Here is a 19,422-nt window from a genome sequence, read left to right on the forward strand (position 1 = left end):
TAACTCATTCTTCCCAACTTTTATTAGGTACATATGTCTAAGGCAGACACAAATGAAACATTCCACAACTAGGCTCCCAGCCAAAAACTAATTTATTCTTTAATGTGGTAGTGATTACTTGGTGGTTCCTTGAGTAGAGATGACAGGTCCGCGCTAATGGAGTCATACTGTAAGTTAATATAAATCATGACAGAGCAATTAATTACAGAAACCGCTGCAAATCCCTTTGTTAGTTTTCCCCATCACCAGAAGGATTTAATAACGTTCATTTTGCTAAGTTCCAGTGACATTTACAAGTCTTAAACCATTTTTAATCAAATCAATATCACAGCGCTGCTGAATTTAGTTGTGCTACGCTAGCAAGTCCTGGAATGCGTTGATATGAGTGCGCTCCTCGCCTTCTGTTTTGAATGAATCATACCGAATCCACACACTTCCTCTTCATTTGTTTACGCTGGATAATTGGGGTCAAAAAAATGATGGAGATCAGAATGGCATGAGGAGCAGATATCACTGCCCCTGCGTAGGAACAGTTTAACATACAATGCTCTACATGGACAACATCATGGCAGCTCTTTACTTTCAATCTATAGGGCAGGCTTCACTTACAAATGTTTTGGACTACAAATGTCAGAACAACCATTGATCTCAATTGATCTTGGGGCAGGGTACATATCACAGAGAGCAACAATTCAGCAAATGCCTAACTTCCCAAAAACTAGGTCGATATTGTCTGGATGGTAGTGTTTCTCTTGGGCATCAACTAGGGGCCCATATCATGATCTGAATCTTTTGATTTGGGGTGGTTGAGATTGAACTCTAGACCTTCTGCATAGAAATCATGTGCTCTGCTCCTAGTTATTACCCCCCCAAAAAGACCCAATCAACCATACTTTGGAGCTCCATGTGTCCAGCAATCTCAATAAATTTCACCAGCACCCAAGGTAAAATTACACATTATAAGAAAGAAGGGGCTGTCGCCCAAAATGGCAGCTCTCTGTCACATTCCTTGCTGTGAAACAGCCCATTCTGTAACCTGACATCATCAAGTTGCTCAATTTTTGCATTCTGCTCCAATTCTACCCCAGTTCTTTGGACATTCAGTGCCCAGTGTCAACTCTAATAAGAAGGAAAGTTGCATGTATATCCATATGTGGATTAAATAATATTTAATTTTACAAAGTAGATTTAAAAGGTTTTTATTGCAAGAGCCTCACTTAACAAAATTGCTCCTTTCTCTTGAAGAGGATATAGTGGCCAAGTGATTGAGGCTCCTACCTCTATTCCTGGAGAATGATGAGTCCTGGCTCTACAACACCAAATAACAGCATTTAATCAACCTGGCTCATTAGACTGCAAAAATCAAAAGTGTTTGGATGCAACATGTCCTACAGCACTTTCTTGCAAGACAGTCCATGAAACTGGCATGGCTCAACTACGCTAGCCATTGTGTGAGAAACATTTTAATTCAACTTTGGACTTTCCTCTGATTGAAGGAGGCAGAGGGTCTTTTGAAGCCAAGTTGGGTAGGAGGAGGACAAAGCCTCTTATCTCTCAGGATGAAATGCCTTTGATATGCGGACTTGTTTCTATCAACACATGGATTTCTGAGCTCTTTGATGACATGGTTTCATGTCCCTGGGATATCTCATTTCACAGGGCTAAACAATAAAGAAAATGTAAAGCAACACAACACAAAAGGACGAGCAGCTCTTGCAACGGTTGTTTTGCGTCTCTCCAAACAACAGAAACAACAACAACAACTTGAAGGGCCGTGGCACTGTGTTTTATTTAGAACTCTTCCTCTCCACCACCCCACTCCTCCATACTGACAATATCCATATTTGCAACAATAACTTTCAGATCTCCACAAACCCCGAGGGACCCACCACCGGTCATGGAATAAAACTATCAAGCGCATGAGCAATGAATCATGAAAGAGACATGGAAGAAAGTCTTCAAAGGCATTGCTAGCTCTGAGGTCCAAGGGCTCTGGAGACCTTGTGTCATGCTCCTCCTGCTTCATCGTGCTGGTTTATTCATTCATTTGTGTGCAACTCAACAATAACAACAACAACAATGTTGCCTCTAGTCCTCGCATACACGTGCCGTCTAGCATGCATGGGGTGAAAGAGCCGGTAAGTATATTTTGGACAAAGAGAAGGACTTCTGCCTTTGTGAGAGCACAAGGCTGAGGCTGTTTACACACGAGGAATTCCGCCAACTATCTATCTACCCAACCTTAACTCACAATAGGCTTGAGGTGGTGTGCAAAATTAAACAAGTAATGCATTAATAAAAAACAGAATGTAATAAAATAAGCAGAGAACAGGAAGGCAATGAATAGATCAGATATTGGAAGGGACCACCAGCAAAGGTCTGGGTGCAAAGGTAAGTCTTAGGGAGGTACTGAAAGATGAAGTGAAGATCAGGGAAGACGCCAGCCTCAATTTAACAGACAGGTGTTGTGATAAGAATTTTAAAGTCTTAGTTATATAATAAATGTTCATAAATGTACCAACCAAGCACGTACATAGATCAGCACAGGAAGACCGACCTGATACCATTTTTGATTCCCAAACTGACCAAATGTTTTCTGTTATGTACTGAGTTGAATAGGATCCAAATGCAGCAGTCTGATTGGTCCTAGAACAATAGGATTCAGAACGCAGCAGTCTGATTGGTCCTAGAACAATGCAGCAGTATGATTGGTCTGCAGGAGCCACCCAATCCGGCTCCAGATTCAAGTGAATCCACAACCTGATTGGCCTACAGAAGAATTCCGGAATTAGCCAATCACGTGCAGCCCATTGTGTAAATAATGTATATAAAGCAGATATTTTGGGGAAACTTTCATTCCTCCTCACCACTATGAGCTGAATAAAGAGCATGAAATCCACTCTCGACTCTGAGTATATTTCATTTTCTCTGCAAGTTCAAAGGAAAATGGAAAAGCCTCCCAATTGTCTCTTTCCTCACAAATCCTGTCTTAAGGGCACATTTAAGATATGAATAGGGTGTGAGCCTGTGACCTGGCTCAGGAACTAAGTATTTATCATTACAAAAGACTGGCCAGGCTCCCCAGGCAATCCAATCAAGTGACCATTAAACAGGTAACCTGGCAGACAGGAGGTAAACAACAGCACTCAGATTTCTGGTGTACGTAGGTATGATGTCTCTGGGGGTGGTCTTGGACTCCAGGGAGGGAATTTAAAATGTCTATATAAGGGTGGACGCACCTTTGTTCTGGGTTCCTCCTCTCTCCTGCTGGTAAGGGGAGCACCCTGTTGCAACAGATCAATAAAGATCAAGCTTACTATTTTAAAAAGGGATACAAGAATGGGAGACGTGAGGAAGTCGGGAAAATAAGTTAATTGAAGATGAGAAATCAAGAAAGAGGGAAATTTTTGTTCTTTGTTACTACATGTGTTTTTATCTTTTTTTGATGTGTTTAATGTTTCCATTTTTGTATTGTTTTTTGTGACTTTGTATTTTCTTTGTCTTTGTACGCTTTTTTATTGTGAAAATTCAATAAAAATATTTTTTTTAAAAAAAAAAAAGATCACGCTTACTAGCTGCTTTGCTTCTCAATATTCTCTGGTTGGCCTCTGTTATTTTCTCCTACCAATAGGCAACCTACGTAAGGACTCTATATGGGCTCTTGGATACCCCATAAGGGGAAAAGGGCAGATTTTTGTTTACAACAGAGTCTTCCCATGTGGGGTGACACACAACAGAAATGTCTCGCCTTCTGGACCCAGCTAATTATAGGACCCGAGTGCAACAACACTTGCCTTCCAAGGCATTGTGCTTCTGAGATCATAACCATCATGATGAGCTGACAGCCTTAAGTCACCCAAGATGGTGGTCATCACTACAGCGTGTGAGAGCGAATTCTGCAGTTCAACTATGTTCTTTGGGTTGTGTCCAGTTAGGTTTTACTCAAAGAAGATGCATGAAAAGGCCATGTTCATTATTTTCCGGTGGGTCTACTCTGACAAATGCAGGACACACCCTTGTACGGAGAAGTGATCACCCCTGCCATGTCTCCCCACCTTTAAGTCACCTTTTCTCTAAACTTAACAGCCCCAAATGTTGCAAGCTTATCTTATAGGGGAGTCGCTCCATCCCCTTGATAATTTCGGTTGCCCTTCTCCAGCTCTGCAAACCCTTTCTGAGGCGAAGCAACCGGATGGGCTAAGAGGTCTTCAGGTTCAGAACCCAGTAAGCAAGTCATATATTCAAACATCACAACAGGAAGGGGAGGGAGAGCACTTCGTTCAAAACACAGCCAGGCTGGAGGCTCCGACCGATTTGGGATCCTGCTTGCATAATCAGTCTCAAAATAATAAGGCTCTAATTAGGCTGTTTGAATGTTTACATACATAAGATTCACTACAGGGGAGGCGGGAAACACAACACAATGGTCTTTGCTTTGCACAGGATTTTTTATTTCGTTTTTTTATTATTATTTCTTTTCGTGAAGAGTGGATGGGTCTTTACTGGCAGGGATTCTCAAAATGACCTCGGTTAAAACTGGATTTGCTGTTGGTGCATTGCCCAGAAGGAGTATTAAATGTGGGGTTGTGGGGGACAGGCAGATGAGGATTAGAGCTTCATGTATGCGTGTGTGTGTATGTGTATCAACAGGTTTGTTTGTGTGTGTGTGTGTTTGCTTGTAATAATAATAATAATAATTTTTATTTATACTCCACCCTCCCTGGCCAGAGCCGGGCTCAGGGCAGCTAACATGAGTAAAATTACAGTAAAAACGTAATACGGGGGGGGGGACCAATTTAAAATACAGGTTAAAATGCAATTTTAAATGCAGTCTCATTTTAAAAGTAGACCATAGATCAAAACCATAAGGGCGAGGGAAAACATAAGGGTCAGACTGAGTCCAAACCAAAGACCAGGCGGAACAGCTCTGTCTTGCAGGCCCTGTGGAAAGATGTCAAGTCCCGCAGGGCCCTAGTCTCTTGTGACAGAGCGTTCCACCAAGTTGGGGCCAGAGCTGAAAAGGCCCTGGCCCTAGTTGAGACCAATCTAACCACCTTGCGACCTGGGACCTCCAAAATTTGTCATTTGTGGACCTTAAGGTCCTCCGTGGGGCATACCAGGAGAGGCGGTCCCCTAGATACGTGGCCTTTAAAGGACAAAACCTGGCACACAAACACAAAAACTGGAAAGAAAACAAGCCAGGGCAGTGCGCATGGAGGTCCTGGACTGCCCAGACAACAAGACAGCTCCCCACCTCAGTCTCGCTGATGTGATCCAAAGGAAGTACAGTAATCTATTTGGCACCAGCTTGGCTGCAGGAGTAGGGACGCAGGTGGCACTGCGGTCTAAACCACAGAACCTAGGGCTTGCCGATCAGAAGGTCGGCGGTTCAAATCCCCGCGACGGGGTGAGCTCCCGTTGCTCGGTCCCTGCTCCTGTCAACCTAGCAGTTCGAAAGCATGTCAAAGTAAATAGGTACCACTCCGGCAGGAAGGTAAACGGTGTTTCCGTGCGCTGCTCTGGTTCGCCAGAAGCGGCTTAGTCATGCTGGCCACATGACCCAGAAGCTGTACGCCGGCTCCCTTGGCAGGTAAAGCGAGATGAGCGCCGCAACCCCAGAGTCGTCCGTGACTGCACCTAATGGTCAGGGGTACCTTTACCTTTTGGCTGCAGGAGTTGCTGGAAGGAGGCGGACAAGGTGCCACCCAACTGTCTAAGGCACCGCACAATGGATTTGTGTAGGGCTTTCTCTTGAGCCTTTTCTTCTCCTAAATATATCCCACAAGGCAGAGTAGGTTTAGTATTACAGTTTTCCTTTTCCTAGATGGGCTCCTGTCCCAGGAAGATGAGCCCGGCTGCCAACAGCATGCGCACAAAATGCCTTATTGACTATTGGACCCACTTCTAGTCCATTCTGCTCAATCTGCCAGAGTCCCTAACTCACCAAGGATTTGAGACCCATCGTCTACCTACCCCTGGTTTAGCCGGCCAGTCGAAGCCGTTCCCGAGCTGTGGCCGCTGTCGCATGCTGCTGTGCCACTTATAAGGTATATGACTAGTTTAAAATTATTTAATTGACTGCCCCTCCTATCGTTTTCAGCACTGCGGTGAGTGACATATTTTCATTTCTGTAGTAAGGCAGAACAGACCACTGACCTGAATGCAGCCAAACTCTCTTCACACCTAAATGGGGAATTTTACAGCTCAGTCCTATGCATGTCTACTCAGCAGAAAACCCTTCCAAGTTCAGTGGGTCTTACTCCCAGGTAAACGAGAATAGGATTGCTGCCTGAGAACAGTTCTGTGCAATCAGTCCAGCTGGCAGGACACTCCACTCTGCGCCATCTCCCAGGGGGTGGGAAGTTAATATACATAAGTCAAACCCTGTTTCAACACCTTACCGGCAAGTTTCCCCCCTACTTAATAATATGTTTCGTGTCTGAATGAGTTGATTTAAAACAAGCCTTTATATCTTAACCTAGAATGTCTTTACATTCCCCCCCCCGTCCTCTCTCTCTTTTTCCCCCTCTTTCTTTTTTCTTAATTCAAATTACACTGGGCATTAGAAGGTGCCAGAGAATTCAAGGATCCCAGAGGAGGGTTTGATTAAAATTGGAGGTTTTTTTTATAAAAAAAAATTATGATCAGAGCAATAATTTCCTCTGCTCTTCACGCACTCCCCACGTCCATGCATTCTAGCATTACAGGAGTCTCATTAATAGATAGGTTGGCCCAGTTTGTCATCTGTTTCATTATGCAAAATATATACGTTTCATTTACACTTCCTGTGGCGGGGGAAAATCAGTTACCTTCAGCAGAATATAATGATTTCTTTGGGTTTCTTCTCAACCCCCTGAATGTCTCCAGCCCCTAAAATCTCAACTGGTGGTAGAATACCAGGAGAACCCTGATGTGTGCCAATTTTAACATAATGATCTTTATGTTCGCATTGAAATGCGAATCGTTAACAGTTCAGAAAGCTGACCACCGGGCAAACTGAACGGTTGACCTGTAAGGAAAAGAAAATAGCTTCAAAAGCTCTCTGAACATCATTAAAAGAGTTGTTTGACGTGGAAATTAAAGTCGGTACTCCTTAAATGGAGCCTTCATTCCAGTCTCTCTCTGGCTCTATTGACGCCTGTGAATTAAGAACCAAAAAGTTTTGCCGTACAGCTCTCATCTTTTTGACTAAAACTAAAAACAGAGCTTTCCCAGTTCGGCAAATGGATTAGTGGAGCACGGGAGCCATCCACGGTTGCCATATGGCCTCCTTTTCCAGGACACGTCCTCTTTTTCATGAGTTGAGTCATCATAGTGACCCATACTTAAAAGTAGAGGTCCTCTTTTTTTGCCCTTCAAAATATGGCAACCTTGCTAACCAGAGAATTTAGCTGGGGTAGGAAATGTGGTGTCCTCCAGCTTCTGCTAGACTACAACTCCCATCATTCCTCACCATAGGCCATATTGTTTGGGGCTGGTGGGAGTTGGAGTCCAGCCCCATCTGGAGGACACCGAACTGGCAATCCTTGGGCTAGAAAACAGTCCAGAGAATCCAAGACTTTTGAAGAACAGCCATGCGCATGCAGCCAGACCTTTTTGTGGCAGCAGGAGGGGCTGAAGATATAAGGGGAGCCGGGGTATTTGAAGTCAGTGCAGAACAACAAACAAAAATTGTGTTTAAGAAAAGTTGTGTTGGATATTGTTCACACCACGTTCATTGCTTTTATTGCTCAGCTCGCAACTTTGTGTTTCTGTCCTGGTGGATCGGGACTGGCCCTACCATTAGGCAGCATGATGTACCCACCTCAGGCGGCAGATTCTCTTAAAATTCTCCTGCTCAATCCACTGAACCATCATATCAAGAGGCTGCACACACACAAACACGCAAGCTGAGAGAAGGGAAAGACGGGCATCACAATGACTTTCCACAATGACCATTACACACCCACACACAAACATACAAGCAGTGTTTGTAGGTGTAATCATCAAATCCAGCCTGGCTGTATGAAGATGTCTGGCTTCACAACACTGTCATTTTAGGAGATTACCGTATTTTTCGCTCCATAAGGCGCACCTGACCATAACGCACACCTACTTTGGGGGGGGGGTTTCAAGAAAAAAAATATGTGGCTCTTGGGGGCTTTTGCGGGAGGTGGGGGAAGAGAGAGAGCCTTGCTCTGTCCCTTCCCCCACCTCCCGCAAAAGCCAGGAATAGCCGCTCGAAGCCTCCCCAGGGCAGCGGGATGAAGGCTCCCCGCTGCCCTGCGGAGGCTTCGTGGGCTACCCCAGAGCTGCTCAGGAGCTTGTGGGGCTGGCGGGGGAAGCCCAGCTCCCCCCCCCCGCCCCAGGGACCACACATTCGCTCCATAAGAGGCACAGACATTTCCCCTTGGATTTTAAAAGGGAAAAAAGTGTGTCTTATGGAGCGAAAAATACGGTCGATGGGATTTGCAACAAAAAGCAGCATGTTGGGAGTCTTCCTGTCCAGAATCCCAGCCAGTCACCCAGCCATTCCCTCTTTCTGGGCATTCTATCCCATTTTCCCTCCCTCCTGGTTTTCTGTCCCCTCCCCTCCTGCTCTCCAACAGCCAATAAGAACTCTAAGGCCACAGACCCTGCTCAGTCCATATTGGACCATGCTTCCAGGGATCTTTTGTACTACTGCAAACCTGAAACAGCCCCTTATGTGCCGGTGGTGCAGTTTTGGTAACTTAAGGATCCATACTTGGGAAACCTGAGCTCATTATTAGTATATATACTTATTCTCCAGCTTGGATGCCACCTATAGGCAATAAACTCACTTCACTTTACTCTTTGATAGAACTTTTCTCACTCAACCAGTTTATCTGTTCCTGCCCCATGAAACATTGTACAATGGAACCTCGGCTCTCGTACGCCTTGGGAGCCAAACGTTCCAGCTCCCAAACAAATGAAAACCAGAAGGAATTGTTCCGGTTTTTGAACGTTCTTCGGAAGCCGAACGCCCAGCACAGCTTCCGCGACTTCTGATTGGCGGCAGGAAGCTGCTGCAGCCAATCAGAAGAGAGAAGAGAGAGTTTTGGATTTGATATCCTGCCTTTCACTCCCTTTAAGGAGTCTCAAAGCGGCTAACATTCTCCTTTCCCTTCCTCCCCCACAACAAACACTCTGTGAGGTGAGTGGGGCTGAGAGACTTCAAAGAAGTGTGACTGGCCCAAGGTCACCCAGCAGCTGCATGTGGAGGAGCGGAGACGCGAACCCGGTTCCCCAGATTACGAGACTACCGCCCTTAACCACTACACCACACTGGCTCTCATAAGCCTTGCCTTGGTTCCCGAACTATTTCAGGAATCGAACAGACTCCCAGAACTGATTAAGCTTGGGAACCAAGGTTCCACTGTACCAGCCTAAATATATATCGAGGTGCGGCATATACAAGTTACTACGATTTCAGGTGAAATATCTCCCTCCATATACCACTGAGCTTATCACTGATAGGAAACCCCTTCTCATTTATTTATTTATTTATTTTACTTAATGCATTTTACACAAAAGTCATAAAGGATCACATTAAAATAGCCAGCCATTCAGACAAAGTGCAATTAAAGTCCAGGAACAGGATCACAACAACCGAACATATCCTTGCCTGTTCTGATTAGGAATTCTCTCTGCTGACAAACACAGGTGTTTACTGAACATTACCAAAATTATACCTCATTTTTTTAAAACTACAACAACATCCCCTTTTATTAAAACAAAACAAGACAGATGACTATACATACACTAATGTGTACACTAATGCATATTAGCATACCTGCCTTTTTTTTTTCCCTCCCAAAGAGCAATTACTCAGAAGTAAATTCAATTAAAATAATTTGTCCTTACCTTCAAGCCAGCCTGCTTTACTGCCTAGGTTTCCTCTTGTCTGTGCTGAAAACAAAACAATTAAACAAGTCATTCTAAAAGTTGGATCCAGGCACTGTTGCAATCGGAAGAGTTGAGGTGGCTACAAGTTTCTAGTACTCATGACTGCAGATTCAAACTTCAAAAAATGAGCACAGACAATGGTGGAAGATTGGAAGCAAGGAAACCAGTGCAACTCAGTTTGGGAACTCAGTCTGTGCAACTCAGTCCTGGAAAAAATAATGCTGTCCAGGGTTGTAAAGACTGCAGAGAGAATAACTGGGTGCACTCTTCCCACCTTGGACCAAATCTATGCTTCCAGGTGTCACAAGAAAGCTGCAGAGATAGTGCAGGATAGTGCGCATCCCGGAAATGATCTGTTTCAGCTTCTGCCTTCTGGACGAAGGTACAGGGTTATAAAGACTAGGACTAGCCGCCTGAGAAACAGTTTCTATCCAAATGCAATTTTGGTTTTAAATGCAGTGTAAGGTAGTCTCTGTGAGAGTATATTGTATTCAATTATGGGGTATCAGAGTTTTTAGGGGGCAAACCGGGCTGGGATAGCTGGGATACCAGGCTTGTTGGCTTTTGAATGTCTGATGCAGATTTTTTCAATTTCGTTGTTCTGTATCGGACAATGACAATAAAGCTTATTGTATTGTATTGTATTGTATTGTATTGTATTGTATTGGTCCATTTATCCCCGCACCCTGGTCTCAAGAGTGGCCAACCAGATGCCTATGGGAAACCTGCAAGCTGGACTTGAGAACAAGAACAACTCTTCCCTCCTGTGGTTTCCAGCAGCTGCAATTCAGAAGAAGCATGGCTGACTCCCACCATGGAGGTAGACCTTTCTTTTACTTTGGCGATCATAGAATCATAGAATCATAGAATCATAGAGTTGGAAGAGACCACAAGGGCCATCGAGTCCAACCCCCTGCCAAGCAGGAAACAATCACTCGTAGCCGATTACAGATAGGTAGCCGTGTTGGTCTGCCATAGTCAAAATAAAAAAATTCCTTCCAGTAGCACCTTAAAGACCAACTAAGTTAGTTCTTGGTATGAGCTTTCGTGTGCATGCACACTTCTTCAGATACACTGAAACAGAAGTTGCCAGATCCTTCTATATAGTGAGAAGGTGGGGAGGGGTATTACTCAGAAGGGTGGTGGGAATGGGAGATTGGCAGATAGCTGAGATGAGCCTGTTGATGACTCTTAACCGAGTAAGATTACCTTCCATAAACACGGTTTTAACAGTCCATAAGTGACTGTGGAGGCCAACAGTGTAAGGTAGTCTCTATGGGAGTATATTGTATTTAATTATGGGGTATCAGGGTTTCTAGGGGGTTAACCAGGCTGGGATAACTGGGATAGCAGGCTTGTTGGTTTTTGAATGTCTGGTGTAGATTTTTTCAATTTCGTTGTTCTGTATGGGACAATGACAATAAAGATTATCGTATCGTAGTTTCAACGTATGCAATTCATAATTGCTTTATCCTCTGAGGTGTTGTGGAAGGGGCCTTTCTCATACTGCATTAAGCTAATTCAATCCTTGGTTTAGTGCAGGCATCCCCAACCTCTACCCCTCCAGATGTTTTGGACTACAATTCCCATCATCCCTGACCACTGGTCCTATTAGCTAGGGATCATGGGAGTTGTAGGCCAAAACATGTGGAGGGCCACAGGTTGGGGATGCCTGGTGTAGTGGCTCATTTGAACTGGGACTGTTTCTTCAACTTTCTCTTCAACTTGCTTCAACTTGCAGCTAAAAAAGCCAATGCAATTCTGGGCTGCATCACTAGGAGTATAGCATCTAGATCAAGGGAAGTAATAGTGCCACTGTATTCTGCTCTGGCCAGACCTCACCTGGAGTACTGTGTCCAGTTCTGGGCACCACAATTCAAGAAGGACACTGACAAACTGGAACGTGTCCAGAGGAGGGCAACCAAAATGGTCAAAGGCCTGGAAACGATGCCTTATGAGGAACGGCTAAGGGAGCTGGGCATGTTTAGCCTGGAGAAGAGGAGGTTAAGGGGTGATATGATAGCCATGTTCAAATATATAAAAGGATGTCACATAGAGGAGGGAGAAAGGTTGTTTTCTGCTGCTCCAGAGAAGCGGACACGGAGCAATGGATCCAAACTACAAGAAAGAAGATTCCACCTAAACATTAGGAAGAACTTCCTGACAGTAAGAGCTGTTTGACAGTGGAATTTGCTGCCAAGGAGTGTGGTGGAGTCTCCTACTTTGGAGGTCTTTAAGCAGAGGCTTGACAACCATATGTCAGGAGTGCTCTGATGGTGTTTCCTGCTTGGCAGGGGGTTGGACTCGATGGCCCTTGTGGTCTCTTCCAACTCTATGATTCTATGATTCTATGATTCTTTGCCAGTTACAGTGGTGCCTCGCAAGACGAAAAGAATCCGTTCTGTGATTCTCTTCGTCTAGCGGTTTTTTCGTCTTGCAAAGCAAGCCCATTGACGGATTAGCGGATTAGCGCTATTAGCGGCTTTTAGCGGCTTATCTGCTGATTGGCTCAGCTGATAAGCGGCTTAGCGGCTTAGAAAAGGGGGGGAAGGGGAAAAAACCAGCACGAACTCGCAAGACATTGTCGTCTTGCGAAGCAAGCCCATAGGAAATTTGTTTTGCGAAGCACCTCCAAAACGGAAAACTCTTTCGTCTAGCGAGTTTTCCGTCTTGCGAGGCATTCGTCTTGCGGGGCACCACTGTACAAGGTTTGTTTTCTGCAATCATTACAACATCCATAGAAGGCAGCCTTTTATTATTACCTCCGCATTGTGGATTGGAGGCATAGCGAAATTGACTTACCTGGTGACCACTTGACAAAATAAAGGTATTTGAAAAGGCAGCTTTTTTGGGTTACAGCTTACTCTCTTTCTTACTAAGCTACACCAGAATATGCAAACTATTTTAATTGCATTCACAGCAGGAAAATTAGCTGCACCCATCAACTCATGCTAGATTTCCAAAACTGTAACTCGACTAAAGAATCAACAGGTAAATAAGGTCTTATTTAGAAAGATTTGAATACAGACTTTAAGAAAAGCACAGGTAAGTTTAGATGCGGCTGTGATTGTTCATGCTGGTTTTAAATGCAATGTGCAAATAAGTGCAGTGTGCATAACTGGGTCTGGTAAACTAAGGAGCCGTTGATTGCCGCATGAGCTCAATAGCAAATTAAGGCCCCACCTGCACTATAAAGCAGTATTGTACCGCTTTAAATAGTCATGGCTTCCCCCAAAGAAGCATGGGAACTGTAGTTTGCTAAGGGTGCTGAGAGTTGTTAGGAGATCCCATTACCTTCACAGAACTACAATTCCCAGAGTTCCCTTGGAAGAAGGATTGACTGTTAAACCACTCAGGAAATTGCAGTTCTGCCCAGGAAATAGGTGTCTTCTAACTCAGAGCCCTTTAACAAACTACATTTCCCAGGATTCATTTGGGGAAGCCATGAGTGTTTAAAGTGGTATGATGCTGCTTTAAATGTATGGTGCAGATGGTGCCTAATTTTATATCCTAAGTAACAGATTGTTTCCCCCAAGTTGCATTGAATTATTTTGTTTTTGGGTGTAATGGTGACCACCAAATCTCCCACGCTGGTTACCAGAAAACCAAACAAGCCTAAATTAAATCAAAGAACGAGTTGCCATTACTGGCCAATTCAGCCATAGAACCTTTCCAACGAAACACTTGGGAAACCGGAACGCAATCGCAGAATTTTTGCACTGTAGGGGACACTGGAGACCATCTATCCCAACCCCTGCTCCACTCAGGACCTACAACACAGAATCTACAACTCCAGCTTCCCTGACAGCTCTCTGCACAGTTTCTGCTTAAATGCTGTCAGCATAAAAGATCCTGCCACCTCCCAAGGCAGGCTAGTTCACTGTCAAACCGCCCGTCCCATTAGAAATATTGACAGCTGAACTCTGCTGCCTTACAAGTGCCACCTATTAGTTCTAACCCAGCTCTCTGGATCAACAGAAATCAAGGCTGCTCCCAGATTTGCACATGACAGATATTTGAAGACAGTCAGGTTTGTGACTGCTGCTTGCCTGCTAACATTGCAGTAATAATAATAATAATAATTTTTTATTTATACCTCGTCCTTCCTGGTTCAAAAACCAGGTTCAGGGTGGCTAACAACAAATTTAAAACACTTAATTATAAAAAGCAGCATAAAATACAGTGTAAAAACAAGAATAACAATAAAAATCAAAAATCAATTTAGGGGAAATAAGCATTAGATCATCCCCAGGGCTAGATGGCTGAACTGGTCCTACTTGGACCAGCGAGGAGGCCAGGGGAGAATTAGCTGTGGGGTCTCAGAGCAGGTGATCTTCATAAAAGGTGAGGGGGAGGGAAGAGAAGGGAAGGGAAATAAAAGATCAGGCTGAATTCAAATTAAAGGCCAGGTGGAATAGCTCTGTCTTACAGGCCCTGTGGAAGGAGGTTAAATCCTGAAGGGCCCTAGTCTCATGGGAAAGAGCATTCCACCAGGTCGGAGCCATCACTGAAAAGGCCCTGGCCCTGGTGGAGGATAGTCTGACTTCCTTAGGGCCCGGGACTTCTAAACATGGTTATTCATGAACTTTAAGATCCTCTGCGGGGCACACCAGGAGAGGCGGTCCCGTAGATATGAGGTATAGGAAACTGCTGTACAGACCACCAATCCAGACCACCAATCCATCCAACTCAATATTGTCAACACTGACCGGCAGTAGATCTCCAGGGCTGAACTCAACTTGAAAGCTAAAGCACATGGAATTATTTATCCGGCTAGTAAAACCAGACTTTCTACTCTGCTGGATTTTTTTCCCCTCATGCATTTCCCAGCAGTATATAACACATATACTTGCACACACATATCCCATTTCTGACAGCTGAAGATTTCTTTATACTCTTACAAAGATAATAAAACTCTCATTAATTATCCAGCGATGTACAGTTTTTCTTTTGGCTACGGAACTAGCCAGAATAAAAGACTGAGGCAAAACAGACGTGAAAATGAAGGCGTTCTTATGAAAGGGGTGGGGGAGAGAGGAGGAGGAGAAGAAAGTACAGGTTTCGGAAGGAAACAAACACAGCTAATTATGTTGGGCATCTTAAGCCAGAAAAACATCTGAGGTGGAGAGCAAAGGAACAGAACGTAAGGGGGAAGGCGGACGCCATCTTGGAAATACCCTGCCAGCAAACGCCAAAGGGAATCGAGCTACAGCCAGCTTGGCTGAAGGCCCAGCGCCATCTGTCAAATATTTTACGCAGTGTGAAATGGGGAGCCAAAGTTAAAAAACACTTTTCTTCAGTTTCTCCATGACAGAGGTGAGATGGGAGAAAGAAGCTCTTCTGCAGACAGGGTGTAGTCTGGTAGCTGGAAGTGTAAGCTGAGGAAAGCCCGGTTCAAGAGGTACCCCGGCCATTGACTCACCAGGTGGCCTCAGGCTAGCCACCGTGCTCAACCCAAGCTCTCCATCCACAAGAAGGAGACGATAACATCAACCTGTGTGCTGGTCCTGGGGGGGGGGTTACTGTGTAGCATGGTCTAAGTCTGGTCCTAGGTCGAAGGTAAGGAGACTGTCCATCAGGGGCAAAGCGAGGTCCAAAGCGAGGAGTCGGGCGTGGTCAGGAACTCAGGAGAGCAGGTCAGGGTGCCGGCAGGAACAGGTTACCAACGACGTTGCTCCCGCAACCTGGGACTGGGCGGGCTGGCCTTTATCTCCTCCGAGGCATAGGGCAGCCCCGGTCCACATGTGCCTCGCCTCCCCTGGCCTGGAGGCGAGCACTCCTCCTGCGGGAACTTAGTTCCCTCCGCCTCTCTGCCCTGAGCCTCTGCAGCTCAGGAGAGGCTGGAGGGTTACTGGACCCAGGGGCAACCTCACCTTCCACTGACAGGGCTGGGAGAGGAGCACCTGCAGGCAATGGGTCCTCCATCACCTCCGGAGCCAGAGTGGATTCAGCTGGTGTCTGCTCCTGAGGATCCGGCACAGGTGAGGGCCCTTCAGATTCAAGCCCCTGGAGGCAGGGGCTCCTGTGCAGGCTGGGATTCCTCAGGTTCAGCCTCTGAATCAGATTCCCAGGCCATCGCAGCCTGTCTCCATGGCTGGAATAAAGATTAGTGAGGTAAATGTGAAGCCCTTGGAATTTAAGGTGAGCTGAAATTCCCTGCACACACACCTTGTCCAGGTCAATTTGGAGAACGCAAAATTGAAGGGGATTGTGGAGAATACAAACTGGCAGCCACCATAGTTGCTGCTGCCATTTGAAGGAGACCTGAGGGGAAAGGGGTGAGTAGAGAAAGAAAAAGATGTCTCCCCAATAAATGGTTGGAGAATTTTTCCTCCCATTGTCAGCACATCCAGCTCCATGGTCCCCAACACTCTGCTGAAACAACATCCTTTACAGCTCAGCCAGAAGCACTCACCATGAGCTGTCCAGGGTCCTGCTTAGAGAGAGTCTGGCCTGGCCAGCTTGGGAGAGGTCGTGTTTATTGTGTCCACTTCTCCAGCAACTCCCAATAGAAAAGGAAGGGAACACGCAGCCCTAAAATCTCCAGCAAAGCCTTGTTACAAGTTTCATTAAGACTAGAATTCACAGGTAACCCATGAAATATGGGCTATAAAAATACTGAAACGTCAAGACCAAAAACAAGATTGTTCAACCTGAGAATTGTTTTTACATCCACTGGGGGGAAAAGTCCCTCCTGATATCTATGCATGATGTGAACTATTTGACCCGAGAAATATTTCGGCACCTGCTCAAAACAGCTTGTTTTATTAGCATGCTACATTGAAGCTTAATACAAAAATGGCTTTGGCTGGGGAAAGTTGCTATGAAAGTTTGATTGTCCACTTGCAATCTGCATTTAGGAAATTTCAAATGCAATTTGCAGGGGATGGGGAGAGTTCCATGTTAGATACAATACTGATCCTCTCCTCCTTTTAAGTCAATAATTTAAATGATATTGCTGTCTTGCCAAAGTGATGCATGCTCTAGTTATCTCCCGCTTGGACTACTGCAATGCGCTCTACGTGGGGCTACCTTTGAAGGTGACCCGGAAAGTGCAATTAATCCAGAATGCAGCAGCTAGACTAGTGACTGGGAGTAGCCACCAGGACCATATTACACCAGTCCTGAGAGATCTGCATTGGCTCCCAGTACGTTTCCGAGCACAATTCAAAGTGTTGGTGCTGACCTTTAAAGCCCTAAATGGCCTCGGTCCTGTATACCTGAAGGAGCGTCTCCACCCCCATCGTTCAGCCCAGACACTGAGATCCACCACCGAGGGCCTTCTGGCAGTTCCCTGCCTGCGAGAGGCCAAGTTACAGGGAACCAGGCAGAGGGCCTTCTCGGTAGTGGCACCCGCCCTGTGGAACGCCCTCCCTTCAGATGTGAAGGAAATAAGCAGCTATCTTATCTTTAAAAGACATCTGAAGGCAGCCCTGTTTAGGGAAGTTTTTAATATATAATGCTGTATTGTTTTTAACACTCGATTAGAAGCCGCCCAGACTGGCTGGGGAAACTCAGCCAGATGGGCGGGGTATAAATAATTTGTTGTTGTTGTTGTTGTTATATTTCAACTTGGTGAGAGGAGCACAGTTCTCTGTCCAACCAGCCTGCCAACATTTCAATTAATTCAGCACTACGTCCTCAGTGGATAATATGGTTAATCCCTTAGACTTGGGTGGGTAGGCAGGGACTAGTTATTGGTATTAAGCTGTTGCCCTCAGAACACTAAAGGCCCAGCCCTAAGTCTAAATTACCCTCTCCTGCCTTCAGTAACATAAGCATGAGTAGCCAAATCCTATTGGCATCCTCCCACTGGGCAGGATCATCCATGTGACTCATCCTGGAAAGAGGAAGAATCAGGAGCCCAGGAAAAAAATGGCGCCAAAACAACAGCAGCCAAGGGGAACCATGGTGCCAAATATAACTGAAAGGAGTGGATATTTGCAGAGTCAAAGCGGTTTCCAGAAGAAATATTCCTACCTACCCAAATTGCTAGTTTCAATCCATAAAGCTACGTGCCACTGTGTTCTTGCTTCCGTGGGGATTTTATTGTTTTATTTTGCATTGTAGTTTACAGTGGTGCCTTGCAAGACGAAATTAATCCGTTCCCTGAGTCTCTTCGTCTTGCGGTTTTTTCGTCTTGCGAAGCACGGCTATTAGCGGCTTAGCGGCTATTAACGGTTTAGCGGCTTTAAGAAAAAGGAAACAAACTCGCAAGAACTCGCAAGACGTTTCGTCTTGCGAAGCAAGCCCATAGGGAAATTCGTCTTGCGGAACGACTCAAAAAATGGAAAACTCTTTCATCTTGCACGTTTTTCGTCTTGCGAGGCATTCGTCTTGCAAGGTCCCACTGTATTATTGTCTCGTATTATACGTAGGGTTGCTTTTAAAAAAGGATCTATGGATTTATATATAGTTATATACATTCAGATATTTATAGTATACCTATATATCTATGTATCTATATATAGTATATCTATATCACCACAACTGGGTCTCAAAGTAGCTTACAAAATAAAAGCATAGACAACATATGAAGTGTGTCTTATATTATAAGATTGTAAGGTTGTCGCCGCGACAGAAATATAATGCTGAGACACTATAGTGTGGTGCAGTGGTTAGAGTGTCAGACTGGGACCTGGGAGACCTGGGTTCAGATTCCCCACTGGGTGACCTTGGACCAGTCACTGGCCTTTCACCCAACACCGAAACCAATTGTCCTGGGCCAAAATCAAGATGTGTGTTGTACTAATTCATTGCCACTACTGACATTTCATTATACTTAAATTTCCCTGCTCACAGCCTTATCTCAAGATTCAAATCTCATGCCATTTTCTTATCCCACTCCAATCATTCCCCTCCTCCCTCCAGAATGAGGATTTTCAGTCCCTCATAAAAGCAGTCTGGCTGACATTTTCCCTGTTCCTCATTTACTGCAGCTGCCATGTCTGTTCTTTTATTCCAAGGTATCTCTGTGGCAGGATTGGAATAAAAATAATAATAATAAAAGGGCCAGCATTTAAAAGGTTAAGCTGCTTCTTTAGTCTTTCATTCTTCCATGCAGTCTACTTTCTGCAACCTAAGAGGCTGGATCTGCCCTTGCCAACATACTCAAGAGTCTGGTTTATACTGTAATGTCACCATACATTCACTATGGGTAATGTAAGTTGAGTAGTTAATGTGCATAACAGCTAGCCACTGTGCAATATTCACCATTTATCATAGATAATGTCAGGCTTCCTCAACCTCGGCCCTCCAGATGTTTTTGGCCTACAACCCCCATAATCCTTAGCAAGCAGGGCCGGTGGTCAGGGATGATGGGAATTGTAGTCTCCAAACATCTGGAGGGTCGAGGTTGAGGAAGCCTGGATAATGTGCACATTAAGTAAAGGTAAAGGGACCCCTGACCACTAGGTCCAGTCGTGGCTGACTCTGGGGTTGCGACACTCATCTCGCTTTACTGGCCGAGGGAGCCGGCGTACAGCTTCCGGGTCATGTGGCCAGCATGACTAAGCC

The 19,422-nt window shown here is 45.1% G+C and overlaps 1 long non-coding RNA gene across 1 annotated transcript; it reads right to left on the reverse strand.

The window, feature by feature from the left end:
- Positions 1–266: 266 nt before the first annotated feature.
- On the reverse strand, positions 267–15,415 carry LOC309541525. Its single transcript, XR_014223794.1, has 3 exons — positions 15,329–15,415; positions 9,865–9,909; positions 267–454 (listed from the first exon to the last, which is right to left on the reverse strand). It is a non-coding gene; the product is annotated as an uncharacterized lncRNA (long non-coding RNA).
- Positions 15,416–19,422: the final 4,007 nt, after the last annotated feature.

Source organism: Podarcis vaucheri (genome assembly GCF_965113315.1).
Source record: "Podarcis vaucheri genome assembly, chromosome: 10".
Taxonomy (NCBI): Eukaryota; Metazoa; Chordata; class Lepidosauria; order Squamata; family Lacertidae; genus Podarcis; species Podarcis vaucheri.